The sequence below is a fragment of the Rhinoderma darwinii genome, chromosome 3 (genome assembly GCF_050947455.1).
Source record: "Rhinoderma darwinii isolate aRhiDar2 chromosome 3, aRhiDar2.hap1, whole genome shotgun sequence".
Taxonomy (NCBI): Eukaryota; Metazoa; Chordata; class Amphibia; order Anura; family Rhinodermatidae; genus Rhinoderma; species Rhinoderma darwinii.
Genome location: NC_134689.1, coordinates 411,141,673 through 411,160,393, shown reverse-complemented (window position 1 = coordinate 411,160,393; position 18,721 = coordinate 411,141,673). Strand labels below are relative to the sequence as shown.

The following is an 18,721-nucleotide window of genomic DNA, read 5'->3' as shown; positions in this document are numbered from 1 at the left end:
CAATCAATCAGAATGAGCAGGTAATCAGCATTTTGTCAACAAGACATTGGTTCTGAACAGGGTCAATAAATTCATCATCAAATGACCTTGTGGCGCAACGGTAGCGCGTCTGACTCCAGATCAGAAGGTTGCGTGTTCAAATCACGTCAGGGTCAGTTGGTGCTTTGATCATCATAATGTGAGTACAGAATGCTAATTTTCATTCAGCTAGTTCCAATTCCTTTGCTAAGAGAATTAGGACTCACCTTGAAGTCAAAGTTTTTGGACTTCTCCTTTTTTAAGGCGGCAATATCTTCGCAGCTTTTATTATTACAATGAAAAAAGGGAAAATGTTGCTGTTGTATCAAGAAAGACATCCAGGTTCCTCTTAAATCATTCAACAAATCAACCATCACAAAATCCCTTGGCAGAGAGTTCCAAAGTCTCACTGCTCTTACAGTAAAGAATCTCAGTCTGTGATGATGGTGAATTTTTTTTCCTCCCGATGTACTTGATACTCCCTTGTTCTGGTTAAAGCCCTGGCTTTAAAAATAAAATAATAAATAAATTTTTTTACCCTATATTGATATATTTGTACATAGTAAATAGATGGCACCTAAGAAATGTTGAAGAAAACTCAATAGCCTTTCTTGTTATCCATCTTCACCTTAAATGGTATTTTTGATTTCTACTCATACTTAATTTCTTTGTAAAATCGCATGGCCCTTAAATCCAATTTAGTTAAAGAAAGAAAAATGCCTACAGAGCATTTCCTTATCGAGTAAAAATCTCACTCTCAGCGTCCCATTATTTACTTGGAAGCATTTGACGCTAACGGCAAGATGGCACGAAGCTTCTAGGCTTTTGGAGTCTGGTTAAAATTGGTTTATTTTAAAACCGGTTTCTTCAATCAATCAGAATGAGCAGGTAATCAGCATTTTGTCAACAAGACATTGGTTCAGAACAGGGTCAATAAATTCATCATCAAATGAAATTGTGGCGCAAAGATAGCGCGTCTGACTCCAGATCGGAAGGTTGCGTGTTCAAATCACATCAGGGTCAGTTGTTGCTTTGATCATCATGATGTGAGTATAGAATGCTAATTTTCATCCAGCTAGTTCCAATTCCTTTGATAAGAGAATTAGGACTCAACTTGAAGTCAAACTTTATGGACTTCTCCTTTTTAAAAGGCGGCAATATCTTCGCAGCTTTTATTATTACAATGAAAAAAGGGAAAATGTTGCTGTTGTATCAAGAAAGACATCCAGGTTCCTCTTAAATCATTCAACAAATCAACCATCACAAAATACTTTGGCAGAGAGTTCCAATGTCTCACTGCTCTTACAGTAAAGAATCTCAGTCTGTGATGATGGTGAATTTTTTTTCCTCCCGACGTACTTGATGCTCCCTTGTTCGGGTTAAAGCCCTGGCTTTAAAAACAAAATAATAAATAAAAAAAATGTACCCTACATTGATATATTTGTACATAGTAAATAGATGGCACCTAAGAAATGTTGAAGAAAACTCAATAGCCTTTCTTGTTATCCATCTTCACCTTAAATGGTATTTTTGATTTCTACTCATACTCAATTTCTTTGTAAAATCGCATGGCCCTTAAATCCAATTTAGTTAAAGAAAGAAAAATGCTTACAGAGGATTTCCTTATCGAGTAAAAATCTCACTCTCAGCGTCCCATTATTTACTTGGAAGCATTTAACGCTAACGGCAAGATGGCACGAAGCCTCTAGGCTTTTGGAGTCTGGTTAAAATTGGTTTATTTTAAAACCGGTTTCTTCAATCAATCAGAATGAGCAGGTAATTAGCATTTTGTCAACAAGACATTGGTTCTGAACAGGTTCAATAAATTCATCATCAATTGACCTTGTGGCGCAACGGTAGCGCGTCTGACTCCAGATCAGAAGGTTCTGTGTTCAAATCACATCAGGGTCAGTTGTTGCTTTGATCATCATAATGTGAGTACAGAATGCTAACTTTCATCCAGCTAGTTCCAATTTCTTTGATAAGAGAATTAGGACTCAACTTGAAGTCAAACTTTATGGACTTCTGCTTTTTTAAGGCGGCAATATCTCCGCAGCTTTTATTACTACAATGAAAAAAGGGAAAATGTTGCTGTTGTATCAAGAAAGACATCCAGGTTCCTCTTAAATCATTCAACAAATCAACCATCACAAAATACTTTGGCAGAGAGTTCCAATGTCTCACTGCTCTTACAGTAAAGAATCTCAGTCTGTGATGATGGTGAATTTTTTTTCCTCCCGACGTACTTGATACTCCCTTGTTCTGGTTAAAGCCCTGGCTTTAAAAACAAAATAATAAATAAAAAAAATGTACCCTACATTGATATATTTGTACATAGTAAATAGATGGCACCTAAGAAATGTTGAAGAAAACTCAATAGCCTTTCTTGTTATCCATCTTCACCTTAAATGGTATTTTTGATTTCTACTCATACTCAATTTCTTTGTAAAATCGCATGGCCCTTAAATCCAATTTAGTTAAAGAAAGAAAAATGCTTACAGAGGATTTCCTTATCGAGTAAAAATCTCACTCTCAGCGTCCCATTATTTACTTGGAAGCATTTAACGCTAACGGCAAGATGGCACGAAGCTTCTAGGCTTTTGGAGTCTGGTTAAAATTGGTTTATTTTAAAACCAGTCTCTTCAATCAATCAGAATGAGCAGGTAATCAGCATTTTGTCAACAAGACATTGGTTCTGAACAGGGTCAATAAATTCATCAGCAAATGACCTTGTGGCGCAACGGTAGCGCGTCTGACTCCAGATCAGAAGGTTGTGTGTTCAAATCACGTCAGGGTCAGGGTCAGTTGTTGCTTTGATCATAGTAATGAGAGTACATAATGCTAGTTTTTTATCCAGCTAGTTCCAATTCCTTTGATAAGAGAATTAGGACTCACCTTGAAGTCAAAGTTTTTGGACTTCTCCTTTTTTAAGGCGGCAATATCTTCGCAGCTTTTATTATTACAATGAAAAAAGGGAAAATGTTGCTGTTGTATCAAGAAAGACATCCAGGTTCCTCTTAAATCATTCAACAAATCAACCATCACAAAATACTTTGGCAGAGAGTTCCAATGTCTCACTGCTCTTACAGTAAAGAATCTCAGTCTGTAATGACGGTGAATTTTTTTTCCTCCCGACGTACTTGATACTCCCTTGTTCTGGTTAAAGCCCTTGCTTTAAAAACAAAATAATAAATAAAAAAAATGTACCCTACATTGATATATTTGTACATAGTAAATAGATGGCACCTAAGAAATGTTGAAGAAAACTCAATAGCCCTTCTTGTTATCCATCTTCACCTTAAATGGTATTTTTGATTTCTACTCATACTCAATTTCTTTGTAAAATCGCATAGCCCTTAAATTCAATTTAGTTAAAGAAAGAAAAATGCTTACAGAGGATTTCCTTATCGAGTAAAAATCTCACTCTCAGCGTCCCATTATTTACTTGGAAGTATTTAATGCTAACGGCAAGTTGGCACAAAGCTTCTATGCTTTTGGAGTCTGGTTAAAATTGGTTTATTTTAAAACCGGTTTCTTCAATCAATCTGAATGAGCAGGTAATCAGCATTTTGTCAACAAGACATTGGTTCTGAACAGAGTCAATAAATTTATCATCAAATGACCGTGTGGCGCAACGGTAGCGCGTCTGACTCCAGATCAGAAGGTTGTGTGTTCAAATCACGTCAGGGTCAGTTGTTGCTTTGATCATCGTAATGAGAGTACATAATGCTAGTTTTTTATCCAGCTAGTTCCAATTCCTTTGATAAGAGAATTAGGACTCACCTTGAAGTCAAAGTTTTTGGACTTCTCCTTTTTTAAGGCGGCAATATCTTCGCAGCTTTTATTATTACAATGAAAAAAGGCAAAATGTTGCTGTTGTATCAAGAAAGACATCCAGGTTCCTCTTAAATCATTCAACAAATCAACCATCACAAAATACTTTGGCAGAGAGTTCCAATGTCTCACTGCTCTTACAGTAAAGAATCTCCGTCTGTGATGATGGTGAATTTTTTTTCCTCCCGACGTACTTGATGCTCCCTTGTTCTGGTTAAAGCCCTGGCTTTAAAAACAAAATAATAAATAAAAAAAATGTACCCTACATTGATATATTTGTACATAGTAAATAGATGGCACCTAAGAAATGTTGAAGAAAACTCAATAGCCTTTCTTGTTATCCATCTTCACCTTAAATGGTATTTTTGATTTCTACTCATACTCAATTTCTTTGTAAAATCGCATGGCCCTTAAATCCAATTTAGTTAAAGAAAGAAAAATGCTTACAGAGGATTTCCTTATCGAGTAAAAATCTCACTCTCAGCGTCCCATTATTTACTTGGAAGCATTTAACGCTAACGGCAAGATGGCACGAAGCCTCTAGGCTTTTGGAGTCTGGTTAAAATTGGTTTATTTTAAAACCGGTTTCTTCAATCAATCAGAATGAGCAGGTAATCAGCATTTTGTCAACAAGACATTGGTTCTGAACAGGGTCAATAAATTCATCATCAAATGACCTTCCAGATCGGAAGATTGCGTGTTCAAATCACATCATGGTCAGTTGTTGCTTTGATCATCATGATGTGAGTATAGAATGCTAATTTTCATCCAGCTAGTTCCAATTCCTTTGATAAGAGAATTAGGACTCAACTTGAAGTCAAACTTTATGGACTTCTCCTTTTTTAAGGCGGCAATATCTTCGCAGCTTTTATTATTACAATGAAAAAAGGGAAAATGTTGCTGTTGTATCAAGGAAGACATCCAGGTTCCTCTTAAATCATTCAACAAATCAACCATCACAAAATACTTTGGCAGAGAGTTCCAATGTCTCACTGCTCTTACAGTAAAGAATCTCAGTCTGTGATGATGGTGAATTTTTTTTCCTCCCGACGTACTTGATGCTCCCTTGTTCGGGTTAAAGCCCTGGCTTTAAAAACAAAATAATAAATAAAAAAAATGTACCCTACATTGATATATTTGTACATAGTAAATAGATGGCACCTAAGAAATGTTGAAGAAAACTCAATAGCCTTTCTTGTTATCCATCTTCACCTTAAATGGTATTTTTGATTTCTACTCATACTCAATTTCTTTGTAAAATCGCATGGCCCTTAAATCCAATTTAGTTAAAGAAAGAAAAATGCTTACAGAGGATTTCCTTATCGAGTAAAAATCTCACTCTCAGCGTCCCATTATTTACTTGGAAGCATTTAACGCTAACGGCAAGATGGCACGAAGCCTCTAGGCTTTTGGAGTCTGGTTAAAATTGGTTTATTTTAAAACCGGTTTCTTCAATCAATCAGAATGAGCAGGTAATTAGCATTTTGTCAACAAGACATTGGTTCTGAACAGGTTCAATAAATTCATCATCAAATGACCTTGTGGCGCAACGGTAGCGCATCTGACTACAGATCAGAAGGTTCCGTGTTCAAATCACATCAGGGTCAGTTGTTGCTTTGATCATCATAATGTGAGTACAGAATGCTAACTTTCATCCAGCTAGTTCCAATTTCTTTGATAAGAGAATTAGGACTCAACTTGAAGTCAAACTTTATGGACTTCTCCTTTTTTAAGGCGGCAATATCTTCGCAGCTTTTATTACTACAATGAAAAAAGGGAAAATGTTGCTGTTGTATCAAGAAAGACATCCAGGTTCCTCTTAAATCATTCAACAAATCAACCATCACAAAATACTTTGGCAGAGAGTTCCAATGTCTCACTGCTCTTACAGTAAAGAATCTCAGTCTGTGATGATGGTGAATTTTTTTTCCTCCCGACGTACTTGATACTCCCTTGTTCTGGTTAAAGCCCTGGCTTTAAAAACAAAATAATAAATAAAAAAAATGTACCCTACATTGATATATTTGTACATAGTAAATAGATGGCACCTAAGAAATGTTGAAGAAAACTCAATAGCCTTTCTTGTTATCCATCTTCACCTTAAATGGTATTTTTGATTTCTACTTATACTCAATTTCTTTGTAAAATCGCATGGCCCTTAAATCCAATTTAGTTAAAGAAAGAAAAATGCTTACAGAGGATTTCCTTATCGAGTAAAAATCTCACTCTCAGCGTCCCATTATTTACTTGGAAGCATTTAACGCTAACGGCAAGATGGCACGAAGCTTCTAGGCTTTTGGAGTCTGGTTAAAATTGGTTTATTTTAAAACCGGTTTCTTCAATCAATCAGAATGAGCAGGTAATTAGCATTTTGTCAACAAGACATTGGTTCTGAACAGGGTCAATAAATTCATCATCAAATGACCTTGTGGCGCAACGGTAGCGCGTCTGACTCCAGATCAGAAGGTTGCGTGTTCAAATCACGTCAGGGTCAGTTGTTGCTTTGATCATCATAATGAGAGTACAGAATGGTAATTTTCATCCAGCTAGTTCCAATTCCTTTGATAAGAGAATTAGGATTCACCTTGAAGTCAACTTTTTAGGACTTCTCCTTTTTTAAGGCAGCAATATCTGCACAGTTTTTGTTATTAGAATGAAAAAAGGGAAAATGTTGCTGTTGTATCAAGAAAGATATCCAGGTTCCTCTTAAATCATTCAACAAATCAACCATCACAAAATCCTTTGGCAGAGAGTTCCAAAGTCTCACTGCTCTTACAGTAAAGAATCTCAGTCTGTGATGATGGTGAATTTTTTTTCCTCCCGACGTACTTGATGCTGTCTTGTTCTGGTTAAAGCCCTGGCTTTAAAAATAAAATAATAAATAAAAAAATGTACCCTACATTGATATATTTGTACATAGTAAATAGATGGCACCTAAGAAATGTTGAAGAAAACTCAATAGCCTTTCTTGTTATCCATCTTCACCTTAAATGGTATTTTTGATTTCTACTTATACTCAATTTCTTTGTAAAATCGCATGGCCCTTAAATCCAATTTAGTTAAAGAAAGAAAAATGCTTACAGAGGATTTCCTTATCGAGTAAAAATCTCACTCTCAGCGTCCCATTATTTACTTGGAAGCATTTAACGCTAACGGCAAGATGGCACGAAGCTTCTAGGCTTTTGGAGTTTGGTTAAAATTGGTTTAATTTAAAACCGGTTTCTTCAATCAATCAGAATGAGCAGGTAATCAGCATTTTGTCAACAAGACATTGGTTCTGAACAGGGTCAATAAATTCATCATCAAATGACCTTGTGGCGCAACAGCAGCGCGTCTGACTCCAGATCAGAAGGTTGCGTGTTCAAATCACGTCAGGGTCAGTTGTTGCTTTGATCATCATAATGAGAGTACAGAATGCTAGTTTTTCATCCAGCTAGTTCCAGTTCATTTGATAAGAGAATTAGGACTCACCTTGAAGTCAAAGTTTTTGGACTTCTCCTTTTTTAAGGCGGCAATATCTACGCAGCTTTTATTATTGCAATGAAAAAAGGGAAAATGTTGCTGTTGTATCAAGAAAGATATCCAGGTTCCTCTTAAATCATTCAACAAATCAACCATCACAAAATCCTTTGGCAGAGAGTTCCAAAGTCTCACTGCTCTTACTGTAAAGAATCTCAGTCTGTGATGATGGTGAATTTTTTTTCCTCCCGACGTACTTGATGCTGTCTTTTTCTGGTTAAAGCCCTGGCTTTAAAAATAAAATAATAAATAAAAAAATGTACCCTACATTGATATATTTGTACATAGTAAATAGATGGCACCTAAGAAATGTTGAAGAAAACTCAATAGCCTTTCTTGTTATCCATTTTCACCTTAAATGGTATTTTTGATTTCTACTTATACTCAATTTCTTTGTAAAATCGCATGGCCCTTAAATCCAATTTAGTTAAAGAAAGAAAAATGCTTACAGAAGATTTCCTTATCGAGTAAAAATCTCACTCTCAGCGTCCCATTATTTACTTGGAAGCATTTAACGCTAACGGCAAGATGGCACGAAGCTTCTAGGCTTTTGGAGTTTGGTTAAAATTGGTTTAATTTAAAACCGGTTTCTTCAATCAATCAGAATGAGCAGGTAATCAGCATTTTGTCAACAAGACATTGGTTCTGAACAGGGTCAATAAATTCATCATCAAATGACCTTGTGGCGCAACGGTAGCGCGTCTGACTCCAGATCAGAAGGTTGCGTGTTCAAATCACGTCAGGGTCGGTTGTTGCTTTGATCGTCATAATGTGAGTACAGAATGCTAATTTTCATCCAGCTAGTTCCAGTTCCTTTGATAAGAGCATTAGGACTCACCTTGAAGTCATTGAGAATTTTGGACTTCTCCTTTTTTAAAGCGGCAATATCTTCGCAGCTTTTATTATTGCAATGAAAAAAGGTAATCAGCATTTTGTCAACAAGACATTGGTTCTGAACAGGGTCAATAAATTCATCATCAAATGACCTTGTGGCGCAACGGTAGCGCGTCTGACTCCAGATCAGAAGGTTGCGTGTTCAAATCACGTCAGGGTCGGTTGTTGCTTTGATCGTCATAATGTGAGTACAGAATGCTAATTTTCATCCAGCTAGTTCCAGTTCCTTTGATAAGAGAATTAGGACTCACCTTGAAGTCATTGAGAATTTTGGACTTCTCCTTTTTTAAAGCGGCAATATCTTCGCAGCTTTTATTATTGCAATGAAAAAAGGGAAAATGTTGCTGTTGTATCAAGAAAGATATCCAGGTTCCTCTTAAATCATTCAACAAATCAACCATCACAAAATCCTTTGGCAGAGAGTTCCAAAGTCTCACTGCTCTTACAGTAAAGAATCTCAGTCTGTGATGATGGTGAATTTTTTTTCCTCCCGACGTACTTGATGCTGTCTTGTTCTGGTTAAAGCCCTGGCTTTAAAAATAAAATAATAAATAAAAAATGTACCCTACATTGATATATTTGTACATAGTAAATAGATGGCACCTAAGAAATGTTGAAGAAAACTCAATAGCCTTTCTTGTTATCCATCTTCACCTTAAATGGTATTTTTGATTTCTACTTATACTCAATTTCTTTGTAAAATCGCATGGCCCTTAAATCCAATTTAGTTAAAGAAAGAAAAATGCTTACAGAGGATTTCCTTATCGAGTAAAAATCTCACTCTCAGCGTCCCATTATTTACTTGGAAGCATTTAACGCTAACGGCAAGATGGCACGAAGCTTCTAGGCTTTTGGAGTCTGGTTAAAATTGGTTTATTTTAAAACCAGTTTCTTCAATCAATCAGAATGAGCAGGTAATTAGCATTTTGTCAACAAGACATTGGTTCTGAACAGGGTCAGTAAATTCATCATCAAAAGACCTTGTGGCGCAACGGTAGCGCATCTGACTCCAGATCAGAAGGTTGCGTGTTGAAATCACGTCAGGGTCAGTTGTTGCTTTGATCATCATAATGAGAGTACAGAATGGTAATTTTCATCCAGCTAGTTCCAATTCCTTTGATAAAAGAATTAGGATTCACCTTGAAGTCAACTTTTTAGGACTTCTCCTTTTTTAAGGCAGCAATATCTGCACAGTTTTTGTTATTAGAATGAAAAAAGGGAAAATGTTGCTGTTGTATCAAGAAAAACATCCAGGTTCCTCTTAAATCATTCAACAAATCAACCATCACAAAATCCTTTGGCAGAGAGTTCCAAAGTCTCACTGCTCTTACAGTAAAGAATCTCAGTCTGTGATGATGGTGAATTTTTATTCCTCCCGACGTACTTGATGCTCCCTTGTTCTGGTTAAAGCCCTGGCTTCAAAAATAAAATAATAAATAAAAAAATGTACCCTACATTGATATATTTGTACATAGTAAATAGATGGCACCTAAGAAATGTTGAAGAAAACTCAATAGCCTTTCTTGTTATCCATCTTCACCTTAAATGGTATTTTTGATTTCTACTCATACTCTATTTCTTTGTAAAATCACATGGCCCTTAAATCCAATTTAGTTAAAGAAAGAAAAATGCTTACAGAGGATTTCCTTATCGAGTAAAAATCTCACTCTCAGCGTCCCATTATTTACTTGGGAACATTTAATGCTAACGTCAAGATGGCACGAAGCTTCTAGGCTTTTGGAGTCTGGTTAAAATTGGTTTATTTTAAAACCGGTTTCTTCAATCAATCAGAATGAGCAGGTAATCAGCATTTTTTCAACAAGTCATTGGTTCTGAACAGGGTCAATAAATCCATCATCAAATGACCTTGTGGCGCAACGGTAGCACATCTGACTCCAGATCAGAAGGTTGCGTGTTCAAATCACGTCAGGGTTAGTTGTTGCTTTGATCATCATAATGTGCGTACAGAATGCTAATTTTCATCGAGCTAGTTCCAATTCCTTTGATAAGAGAATTAGGACTCACCTTGAAGTCAAACTTTTTGGACTTCTCCTTTTTTAAGGCGGCAATATCTTCGCAGCTTTTATTATTACAATGAAAAAAGAGAAAATGTTGCTGTTGTATCAAGAAAGATATCCAGGTTCCTCTTAAATCATTCAACAAATCAACCATCACAAAATCCTTTGGCAGAGAGTTCCAAAGTCTCACTGCTCTTACAGTAAAGAATCTCAGTCTGTGATGATGGTGAATTTTTTTTCCTCCCGACGTACTTGATGCTGTCTTGTTCTGGTTAAAGCCCTGGCTTTAAAAATAAAATAATAAATAAAAAAATGTACCCTACATTGATATATTTGTACATAGTAAATAGATGGCACCTAAGAAATGTTGAAGAAAACTCAATAGCCTTTCTTGTTATCCATCTTCACCTTAAATGGTATTTTTGATTTCTACTTATACTCAATTTCTTTGTAAAATCGCATGGCCCTTAAATCCAATTTAGTTAAAGAAAGAAAAATGCTTACAGAGGATTTCCTTATCGAGTAAAAATCTCACTCTCAGCGTCCCATTATTTACTTGGAAGCATTTAACGCTAACGGCAAGATGGCACGAAGCTTCTAGGCTTTTGGAGTCTGGTTAAAATTGGTTTATTTTAAAACCAGTTTCTTCAATCAATCAGAATGAGCAGGTAATTAGCATTTTGTCAACAAGACATTGGTTCTGAACAGGGTCAATAAATTCATCATCAAAAGACCTTGTGGCGCAACGGTAGCGCATCTGACTCCAGATCAGAAGGTTGCGTGTTCAAATCACGTCAGGGTCAGTTGTTGCTTTGATCATCATAATGAGAGTACAGAATGGTAATTTTCATCCAGCTAGTTCCAATTCCTTTGATAAAAGAATTAGGATTCACCTTGAAGTCAACTTTTTAGGACTTCTCCTTTTTTAAGGCAGCAATATCTGCACAGTTTTTGTTATTAGAATGAAAAAAGGGAAAATGTTGCTGTTGTATCAAGAAAAACATCCAGGTTCCTCTTAAATCATTCAACAAATCAACCATCACAAAATCCTTTGGCAGAGAGTTCCAAAGTCTCACTGCTCTTACAGTAAAGAATCTCAGTCTGTGATGATGGTGAATTTTTTTTCCTCCCGACGTACTTGATGCTGTCTTGTTCTGGTTAAAGCCCTGGCTTTAAAAATAAAATAATAAATAAAAAATGTACCCTACATTGATATATTTGTACATAGTAAATAGATGGCACCTAAGAAATGTTGAAGAAAACTCAATAGCCTTTCTTGTTATCCATCTTCACCTTAAATGGTATTTTTGATTTCTACTTATACTCAATTTCTTTGTAAAATCGCATGGCCCTTAAATCCAATTTAGTTAAAGAAAGAAAAATGCTTACAGAGGATTTCCTTATCGAGTAAAAATCTCACTCTCAGCGTCCCATTATTTACTTGGAAGCATTTAACGCTAACGGCAAGATGGCACGAAGCTTCTAGGCTTTTGGAGTTTGGTTAAAATTGGTTTAATTTAAAACCGGTTTCTTCAATCAATCAGAATGAGCAGGTAATCAGCATTTTGTCAACAAGACATTGGTTCTGAACAGGGTCAATAAATTCATCATCAAATGACCTTGTGGCGCAACAGTAGTGCGTCTGACTCCAGATCAGAAGGTTGCGTGTTCAAATCACGTCAGGGTCAGTTGTTGCTTTGATCATCATAATGAGAGTACAGAATGCTAGTTTTTCATCCAGCTAGTTCCAGTTCATTTGATAAGAGAATTAGGACTCACCTTGAAGTCAAAGTTTTTGGACTTCTCCTTTTTTAAGGCGGCAATATCTACGCAGCTTTTATTATTGCAATGAAAAAAGGGAAAATGTTGCTGTTGTATCAAGAAAGATATCCAGGTTCCTCTTAAATCATTCAACAAATCAACCATCACAAAATCCTTTGGCAGAGAGTTCCAAAGTCTCACTGCTCTTACTGTAAAGAATCTCAGTCTGTGATGATGGTGAATTTTTTTTCCTCCCGACGTACTTGATGCTGTCTTTTTCTGGTTAAAGCCCTGGCTTTAAAAATAAAATAATAAATAAAAAAATGTACCCTACATTGATATATTTGTACATAGTAAATAGATGGCACCTAAGAAATGTTGAAGAAAACTCAATAGCCTTTCTTGTTATCCATTTTCACCTTAAATGGTATTTTTGATTTCTACTTATACTCAATTTCTTTGTAAAATCGCATGGCCCTTAAATCCAATTTAGTTAAAGAAAGAAAAATGCTTACAGAGGATTTCCTTATCGAGTAAAAATCTCACTCTCAGCGTCCCATTATTTACTTGGAAGCATTTAACGCTAACGGCAAGATGGCACGAAGCTTCTAGGCTTTTGGAGTTTGGTTAAAATTGGTTTAATTTAAAACCGGTTTCTTCAATCAATCAGAATGAGCAGGTAATCAGCATTTTGTCAACAAGACATTGGTTCTGAACAGGGTCAATAAATTCATCATCAAATGACCTTGTGGTGCAACGGTAGCGCGTCTGACTCCAGATCAGAAGGTTGCGTGTTCAAATCACGTCAGGGTAAGTTGTTGCTTTGATCGTCATAATGTGAGTACAGAATGCTAATTTTCTTCCAGCTAGTTCCAGTTCCTTTGATAAGAGAATTAGGACTCACCTTGAAGTCATTGAGAATTTTGGACTTCTCCTTTTTTAAAGCGGCAATATCTTCGCAGCTTTTATTATTGCAATGAAAAAAGGGAAAATGTTGCTGTTGTATCAAGAAAGATATCCAGGTTCCTCTTAAATCATTCAACAAATCAACCATCACAAAATCCTTTGGCAGAGAGTTCCAAAGTCTCACTGCTCTTACAGTAAAGAATCTCAGTCTGTGATGATGGTGAATTTTTTTTCCTCCCGACGTACTTGATGCTGTCTTGTTCTGGTTAAAGCCCTGGCTTTAAAAATAAAATAATAAATAAAAAATGTACCCTACATTGATATATTTGTACATAGTAAATAGATGGCACCTAAGAAATGTTGAAGAAAACTCAATAGCCTTTCTTGTTATCCATCTTCACCTTAAATGGTATTTTTGATTTCTACTTATACTCAATTTCTTTGTAAAATCGCATTGGCCCTTAAATCCAATTTAGTTAAAGAAAGAAAAATGCTTACAGAGGATTTCCTTATCGAGCAAAAATCTCACTCTCAGCGTCCCATTATTTACTTGGAAGCATTTAACGCTAACGGCAAGATGGCACGAAGCTTCTAGGCTTTTGGAGTCTGGTTAAAATTGGTTTATTTTAAAACCAGTTTCTTCAATCAATCAGAATGAGCAGGTAATTAGCATTTTGTCAACAAGACATTGGTTCTGAACAGGGTCAATAAATTCATCATCAAAAGAACTTGTGGCGCAACGGTAGCCCATCTGACTCCAGATCAGAAGGTTGCGTGTTCAAATCACGTCAGGGTCAGTTGTTGCTTTGATCGTCATAATGAGAGTACAGAATGGTAATTTTCATCCAGCTAGTTCCAATTCCTTTGATAAGAGAATTAGGATTCACCTTGAAGTCAACTTTTTAGGACTTCTCCTTTTTTAAGGCAGCAATATCTGCACAGTTTTTGTTATTAGAATGAAAAAAGGGAAAATGTTGCTGTTGTATCAAGAAAAACATCCAGGTTCCTCTTAAATCATTCAACAAATCAACCATCACAAAATCCTTTGGCAGAGAGTTCCAAAGTCTCACTGCTCTTACAGTAAAGAATCTCAGTCTGTGATGATGGTGAATTTTTATTCCTCCCAACGCACTTGATGCTCCCTTGTTCTGGTTAAAGCTCTGGCTTCAAAAATAAAATAATAAATAAAAAAATGTACCCTACATTGATATATTTGTACATAGTAAATAGATGGCACCTAAGAAATGTTGAAGAAAACTCAATAGCCTTTCTTGTTATCCATCTTCACCTTAAATGGTATTTTTGATTTCTACTCATACTCAATTTCTTTGTAAAATCACATGGCCCTTAAATCCAATTTAGTTAAAGAAAGAAAAATGCTTACAGAGGATTTCCTTATCGAGTAAAAATCTCACTCTCAGCGTCCCATTATTTACTTGGAAACATTTAATGCTAACGTCAAGATGGCACGAAGCTTCTAGGCTTTTGGAGTCTGGTTAAAATTGGTTTATTTTAAAACCGGTTTCTTCAATCAATCAGAATGAGCAGGTAATCAGCATTTTTTCAACAAGTCATTGGTTCTGAACAGGGTCAATAAATCCATCATCAAATGACCTTGTGGCGCAACGGTAGCACATCTGACTCCAGATCAGAAGGTTGCGTGTTCAAATCACGTCAGGGTTAGTTGTTGCTTTGATCATCATAATGTGCGTACAGAATGCTGATTTTCATCGAGCTAGTTCCAATTCCTTTGATAAGAGAATTAGGACTCACCTTGAAGTCAAACTTTTTGGACTTCTCCTTTTTTAAGGCGGCAATATCTTCGCAGCTTTTATTATTACAATGAAAAAAGGGAAAATGTTGCTGTTGTATCAAGAAAGATATCCAGGTTCCTCTTAAATCATTCAACAAATCAACCATCACAAAATCCTTTGGCAGAGAGTTCCAAAGTCTCACTGCTCTTACAGTAAAGAATCTCAGTCTGTGATGATGGTGAATTTTTTTTCCTCCCGACGTACTTGATGCTGTCTTGTTCTGGTTAAAGCCCTGGCTTTAAAAATAAAATAATAAATAAAAAAATGTACCCTACATTGATATATTTGTACATAGTAAATAGATGGCACCTAAGAAATGTTGAAGAAAACTCAATAGCCTTTCTTGTTATCCATCTTCACCTTAAATGGTATTTTTGATTTCTACTTATACTCAATTTCTTTGTAAAATCGCATGGCCCTTAAATCCAATTTAGTTAAAGAAAGAAAAATGCTTACAGAGGATTTCCTTATCGAGTAAAAATCTCACTCTCAGCGTCCCATTATTTACTTGGAAGCATTTAACGCTAACGGCAAGATGGCACGAAGCTTCTAGGCTTTTGGAGTTTGGTTAAAATTGGTTTAATTTAAAACCGGTTTCTTCAATCAATCAGAATGAGCAGGTAATCAGCATTTTGTCAACAAGACATTGGTTCTGAACAGGGTCAATAAATTCATTAGCAAATGACCTTGTGGCGCAACAGTAGCGCGTCTGACTCCAGATCAGAAGGTTGCGTGTTCAAATCACGTCAGGGTCAGTTGTTGCTTTGATCATCATAATGAGAGTACAGAATGCTAGTTTTTCATCCAGCTAGTTCCAGTTCCTTTGATAAGAGAATTAGGACTCACCTTGAAGTCAAAGTTTTTGGACTTCTCCTTTTTTAAGGCGGCAATATCTATGCAGCTTTTATTATTGCAATGAAAAAAGGGAAAATGTTGCTGTTGTATCAAGAAAGATATCCAGGTTCCTCTTAAATCATTCAACAAATCAACCATCACAAAATCCTTTGGCAGAGAGTTCCAAAGTCTCACTGCTCTTACAGTAAAGAATCTCAGTCTGTGATGATGGTGAATTTTTTTTCCTCCCGACGTACTTGATGCTGTCTTGTTCTGGTTAAAGCCCTGGCTTTAAAAATAAAATAATAAATAAAAAAATGTACCCTACATTGATATATTTGTACATAGTAAATAGATGGCACCTAAGAAATGTTGAAGAAAACTCAATAGCCTTTCTTGTTATCCATCTTCACCTCAAATGGTATTTTTGATTTCTACTTATACTCAATTTCTTTGTAAAATCGCATGGCCCTTAAATCCAATTTAGTTAAAGAAAGAAAAATGCTTACAGAGGATTTCCTTATCGAGTAAAAATCTCACTCTCAGCGTCCCATTATTTACTTGGAAGCATTTAACGCTAACGGCAAGATGGCACGAAGCTTCTAGGCTTTTGGAGTTTGGTTAAAATTGGTTTAATTTAAAACCGGTTTCTTCAATCAATCAGAGTGAGCAGGTAATCAGCATTTTGTCAACAAGACATTGGTTCTGAACAGGGTCAATAAATTCATCATCAAATGACCTTGTGGCGCAACGGTAGCGCGTCTGACTCCAGATCAGAAGGTTGCGTGTTCAAATCACGTCAGGGTCAGTTGTTGCTTTGATCATCATAATGAGAGTACTGAATGCTAGTTTTTCATCCAGCTAGTTCCAGTTCCTTTGATAAGAGAATTAGGACTCACCTTGAAGTCAAAGTTTTTGGACTTCTCCTTTTTTAAGGCGGCAATATCTATGCAGCTTTTATTATTGCAATGAAAAAAGGGAAAATGTTGCTGTTGTATCAAGAAAGATATCCAGGTTCCTCTTAAATCATTCAACAAATCAACCATCACAAAATCCTTTGGCAGAGAGTTCCAAAGTCTCACTGCTCTTACAGTAAAGAATCTCAGTCTGTGATGATGGTGAATTTTTTTTCCTCCCGACGTACTTGATGCTGTCTTGTTCTGGTTAAAGCCCTGGCTTTAAAAATAAAATAATAAATAAAAAAATGTACCCTACATTGATATATTTGTACATAGTAAATAGATGGCACCTAAGAAATGTTGAAGAAAACTCAATAGCCTTTCTTGTTATCCATCTTCACCTTAAATGGTATTTTTGATTTCTACTTATACTCAATTTCTTTGTAAAATCGCTTGGCCCTTAAATCCAATTTAGTTAAAGAAAGAAAAATGCTTACAGAGGATTTCCTTATCGAGTAAAAATCTCACTCTCAGCGTCCCATTATTTACTTGGAAGCATTTAACGCTAACGGCAAGATGGCACGAAGCTTCTAGGCTTTTGGAGTTTGGATAAAATTGGTTTAATTTAAAACCGGTTTCTTCAATCAATCAGAATGAGCAGGTAATCAGCATTTTGTCAACAAGACATTGGTTCTGAACAGGGTCAATAAATTCATCATCAAATGACCTTGTGGCGCAACGGTAGCGCGTCTGACTCCAGATCAGAAGGTTGCGTGTTCAAATCACGTCAGGGTCAGTTGTTGCTTTGATCATCATAATGAGAGTACAGAATGCTAGTTTTTCATCCAGCTAGTTCCAGTTCCTTTGATAAGAGAATTAGGACTCACCTTGAAGTCAAAGTTTTTGGACTTCTCCTTTTTTAAGGCGGCAATATCTATGCAGCTTTTATTATTGCAATGAAAAAAGGGAAAATGTTGCTGTTGTATCAAGAAAGATATCCAGGTTCCTCTTAAATCATTCAACAAATCAACCATCACAAAATCCTTTGGCAGAGAGTTCCAAAGTCTCACTGCTCTTACAGTAAAGAATCTCAGTCTGTGATGATGGTGAATTTTTTTTCCTCCCGACGTACTTGATGCTGTCTTGTTCTGGTTAAAGCCCTGGCTTTAAAAATAAAATAATAAATAAAAAAATGTACCCTACATTGATATATTTGTACATAGTAAATAGATGGCACCTAAGAAATGTTGAAGAAAACTCAATAGCCTTTCTTGTTATCCATCTTCACCTTAAATGGTATTTTTGATTTCTACTTATACTCAATTTCTTTGTAAAATCGCATGGCCCTTAAATCCAATTTAGTTAAAGAAAGAAAAATGCTTACAGAGGATTTCCTTATCGAGTAAAAATCTCACTCTCAGCGTCCCATTATTTACTTGGAAGCATTTAACGCTAACGGCAAGATGGCACGAAGCTTCTAGGCTTTTGGAGTTTGGATAAAATTGGTTTAATTTAAAACCGGTTTCTTCAATCAATCAGAATGAGCAGGTAATCAGCATTTTGTCAACAAGACATTGGTTCTGAACAGGGTCAATAAATTCATCATCAAATGACCTTGTGGCGCAACGGTAGCGCGTCTGACTCCAGATCAGAAGGTTGCGTGTTCAAATCACGTCAGGGTCAGTTGTTGCTTTGATCATCATAATGAGAGTACAGGATGCTAGTTTTTCATCCAGCTAGTTCCAGTTCCTTTGATAAGAGAATTTGGACTCACCTTGAAGTCAAAGTTTTTGGACTTCTCCTTTTTTAAGGCGGCAATATCTATGCAGCTTTTATTATTGCAATGAAAAAAGGGAAAATGTTGCTGTTGTATCAAGAAAGATATCCAGGTTCCTCTTAAATAATTCAACAAATCAACCATCACAAAATCCTTTGGCAGAGAGTTCCAAAGTCTCACTGCTCTTACAGTAAAGAATCTCAGTCTGTGATGATGGTGAATTTTTTTTCCTCCCGACGTACTTGATGCTGTCTTGTTCTGGTTAAAGCCCTGGCTTTAAAAATAAAATAATAAATAAAAAAATGTACCCTACATTGATATATTTGTACATAGTAAATAGATGGCACCTAAGAAATGTTGAAGAAAACTCAATAGCCTTTCTTGTTATCCATCTTCACCTTAAATGGTATTTTTGATTTCTACTTATACTCAATTTCTTTGTAAAAT

At 36.0% G+C, this 18,721-nt stretch overlaps 19 non-coding genes across 19 annotated transcripts; all 19 read left to right on the top strand.

Annotated features, from left to right (window-relative positions):
- Positions 1 to 83: 83 nt before the first annotated feature.
- On the top strand, positions 84 to 155 carry TRNAW-CCA (transfer RNA tryptophan (anticodon CCA)). The gene has a single exon. It is a non-coding gene; the product is annotated as a tRNA-Trp (tRNA).
- A 1,702-nt stretch (positions 156 to 1,857) lies between these two features.
- TRNAW-CCA (transfer RNA tryptophan (anticodon CCA)) lies at positions 1,858 to 1,929 on the top strand. The gene has a single exon. It is a non-coding gene; the product is annotated as a tRNA-Trp (tRNA).
- An 815-nt stretch (positions 1,930 to 2,744) lies between these two features.
- TRNAW-CCA (transfer RNA tryptophan (anticodon CCA)) lies at positions 2,745 to 2,816 on the top strand. The gene has a single exon. It is a non-coding gene; the product is annotated as a tRNA-Trp (tRNA).
- Positions 2,817 to 3,638: 822 nt separating this feature from the next.
- On the top strand, positions 3,639 to 3,710 carry TRNAW-CCA (transfer RNA tryptophan (anticodon CCA)). Its single transcript has one exon. It is a non-coding gene; the product is annotated as a tRNA-Trp (tRNA).
- A 1,677-nt stretch (positions 3,711 to 5,387) lies between these two features.
- Positions 5,388 to 5,459, top strand: TRNAC-ACA (transfer RNA cysteine (anticodon ACA)). Its single transcript has one exon. It is a non-coding gene; the product is annotated as a tRNA-Cys (tRNA).
- An 815-nt stretch (positions 5,460 to 6,274) lies between these two features.
- TRNAW-CCA (transfer RNA tryptophan (anticodon CCA)) lies at positions 6,275 to 6,346 on the top strand. The gene has a single exon. It is a non-coding gene; the product is annotated as a tRNA-Trp (tRNA).
- An 814-nt stretch (positions 6,347 to 7,160) lies between these two features.
- TRNAW-CCA (transfer RNA tryptophan (anticodon CCA)) lies at positions 7,161 to 7,232 on the top strand. Its single transcript has one exon. It is a non-coding gene; the product is annotated as a tRNA-Trp (tRNA).
- Positions 7,233 to 8,047: 815 nt separating this feature from the next.
- On the top strand, positions 8,048 to 8,119 carry TRNAW-CCA (transfer RNA tryptophan (anticodon CCA)). The gene has a single exon. It is a non-coding gene; the product is annotated as a tRNA-Trp (tRNA).
- A 235-nt stretch (positions 8,120 to 8,354) lies between these two features.
- TRNAW-CCA (transfer RNA tryptophan (anticodon CCA)) lies at positions 8,355 to 8,426 on the top strand. The gene has a single exon. It is a non-coding gene; the product is annotated as a tRNA-Trp (tRNA).
- Positions 8,427 to 9,242: 816 nt separating this feature from the next.
- On the top strand, positions 9,243 to 9,314 carry TRNAW-CCA (transfer RNA tryptophan (anticodon CCA)). Its single transcript has one exon. It is a non-coding gene; the product is annotated as a tRNA-Trp (tRNA).
- An 814-nt stretch (positions 9,315 to 10,128) lies between these two features.
- TRNAW-CCA (transfer RNA tryptophan (anticodon CCA)) lies at positions 10,129 to 10,200 on the top strand. Its single transcript has one exon. It is a non-coding gene; the product is annotated as a tRNA-Trp (tRNA).
- Positions 10,201 to 11,014: 814 nt separating this feature from the next.
- Positions 11,015 to 11,086, top strand: TRNAW-CCA (transfer RNA tryptophan (anticodon CCA)). The gene has a single exon. It is a non-coding gene; the product is annotated as a tRNA-Trp (tRNA).
- An 813-nt stretch (positions 11,087 to 11,899) lies between these two features.
- On the top strand, positions 11,900 to 11,971 carry TRNAW-CCA (transfer RNA tryptophan (anticodon CCA)). Its single transcript has one exon. It is a non-coding gene; the product is annotated as a tRNA-Trp (tRNA).
- An 815-nt stretch (positions 11,972 to 12,786) lies between these two features.
- Positions 12,787 to 12,858, top strand: TRNAW-CCA (transfer RNA tryptophan (anticodon CCA)). The gene has a single exon. It is a non-coding gene; the product is annotated as a tRNA-Trp (tRNA).
- A 1,703-nt stretch (positions 12,859 to 14,561) lies between these two features.
- TRNAW-CCA (transfer RNA tryptophan (anticodon CCA)) lies at positions 14,562 to 14,633 on the top strand. The gene has a single exon. It is a non-coding gene; the product is annotated as a tRNA-Trp (tRNA).
- An 814-nt stretch (positions 14,634 to 15,447) lies between these two features.
- Positions 15,448 to 15,519, top strand: TRNAW-CCA (transfer RNA tryptophan (anticodon CCA)). The gene has a single exon. It is a non-coding gene; the product is annotated as a tRNA-Trp (tRNA).
- An 815-nt stretch (positions 15,520 to 16,334) lies between these two features.
- TRNAW-CCA (transfer RNA tryptophan (anticodon CCA)) lies at positions 16,335 to 16,406 on the top strand. The gene has a single exon. It is a non-coding gene; the product is annotated as a tRNA-Trp (tRNA).
- Positions 16,407 to 17,221: 815 nt separating this feature from the next.
- TRNAW-CCA (transfer RNA tryptophan (anticodon CCA)) lies at positions 17,222 to 17,293 on the top strand. Its single transcript has one exon. It is a non-coding gene; the product is annotated as a tRNA-Trp (tRNA).
- Positions 17,294 to 18,108: 815 nt separating this feature from the next.
- On the top strand, positions 18,109 to 18,180 carry TRNAW-CCA (transfer RNA tryptophan (anticodon CCA)). Its single transcript has one exon. It is a non-coding gene; the product is annotated as a tRNA-Trp (tRNA).
- Positions 18,181 to 18,721: the final 541 nt, after the last annotated feature.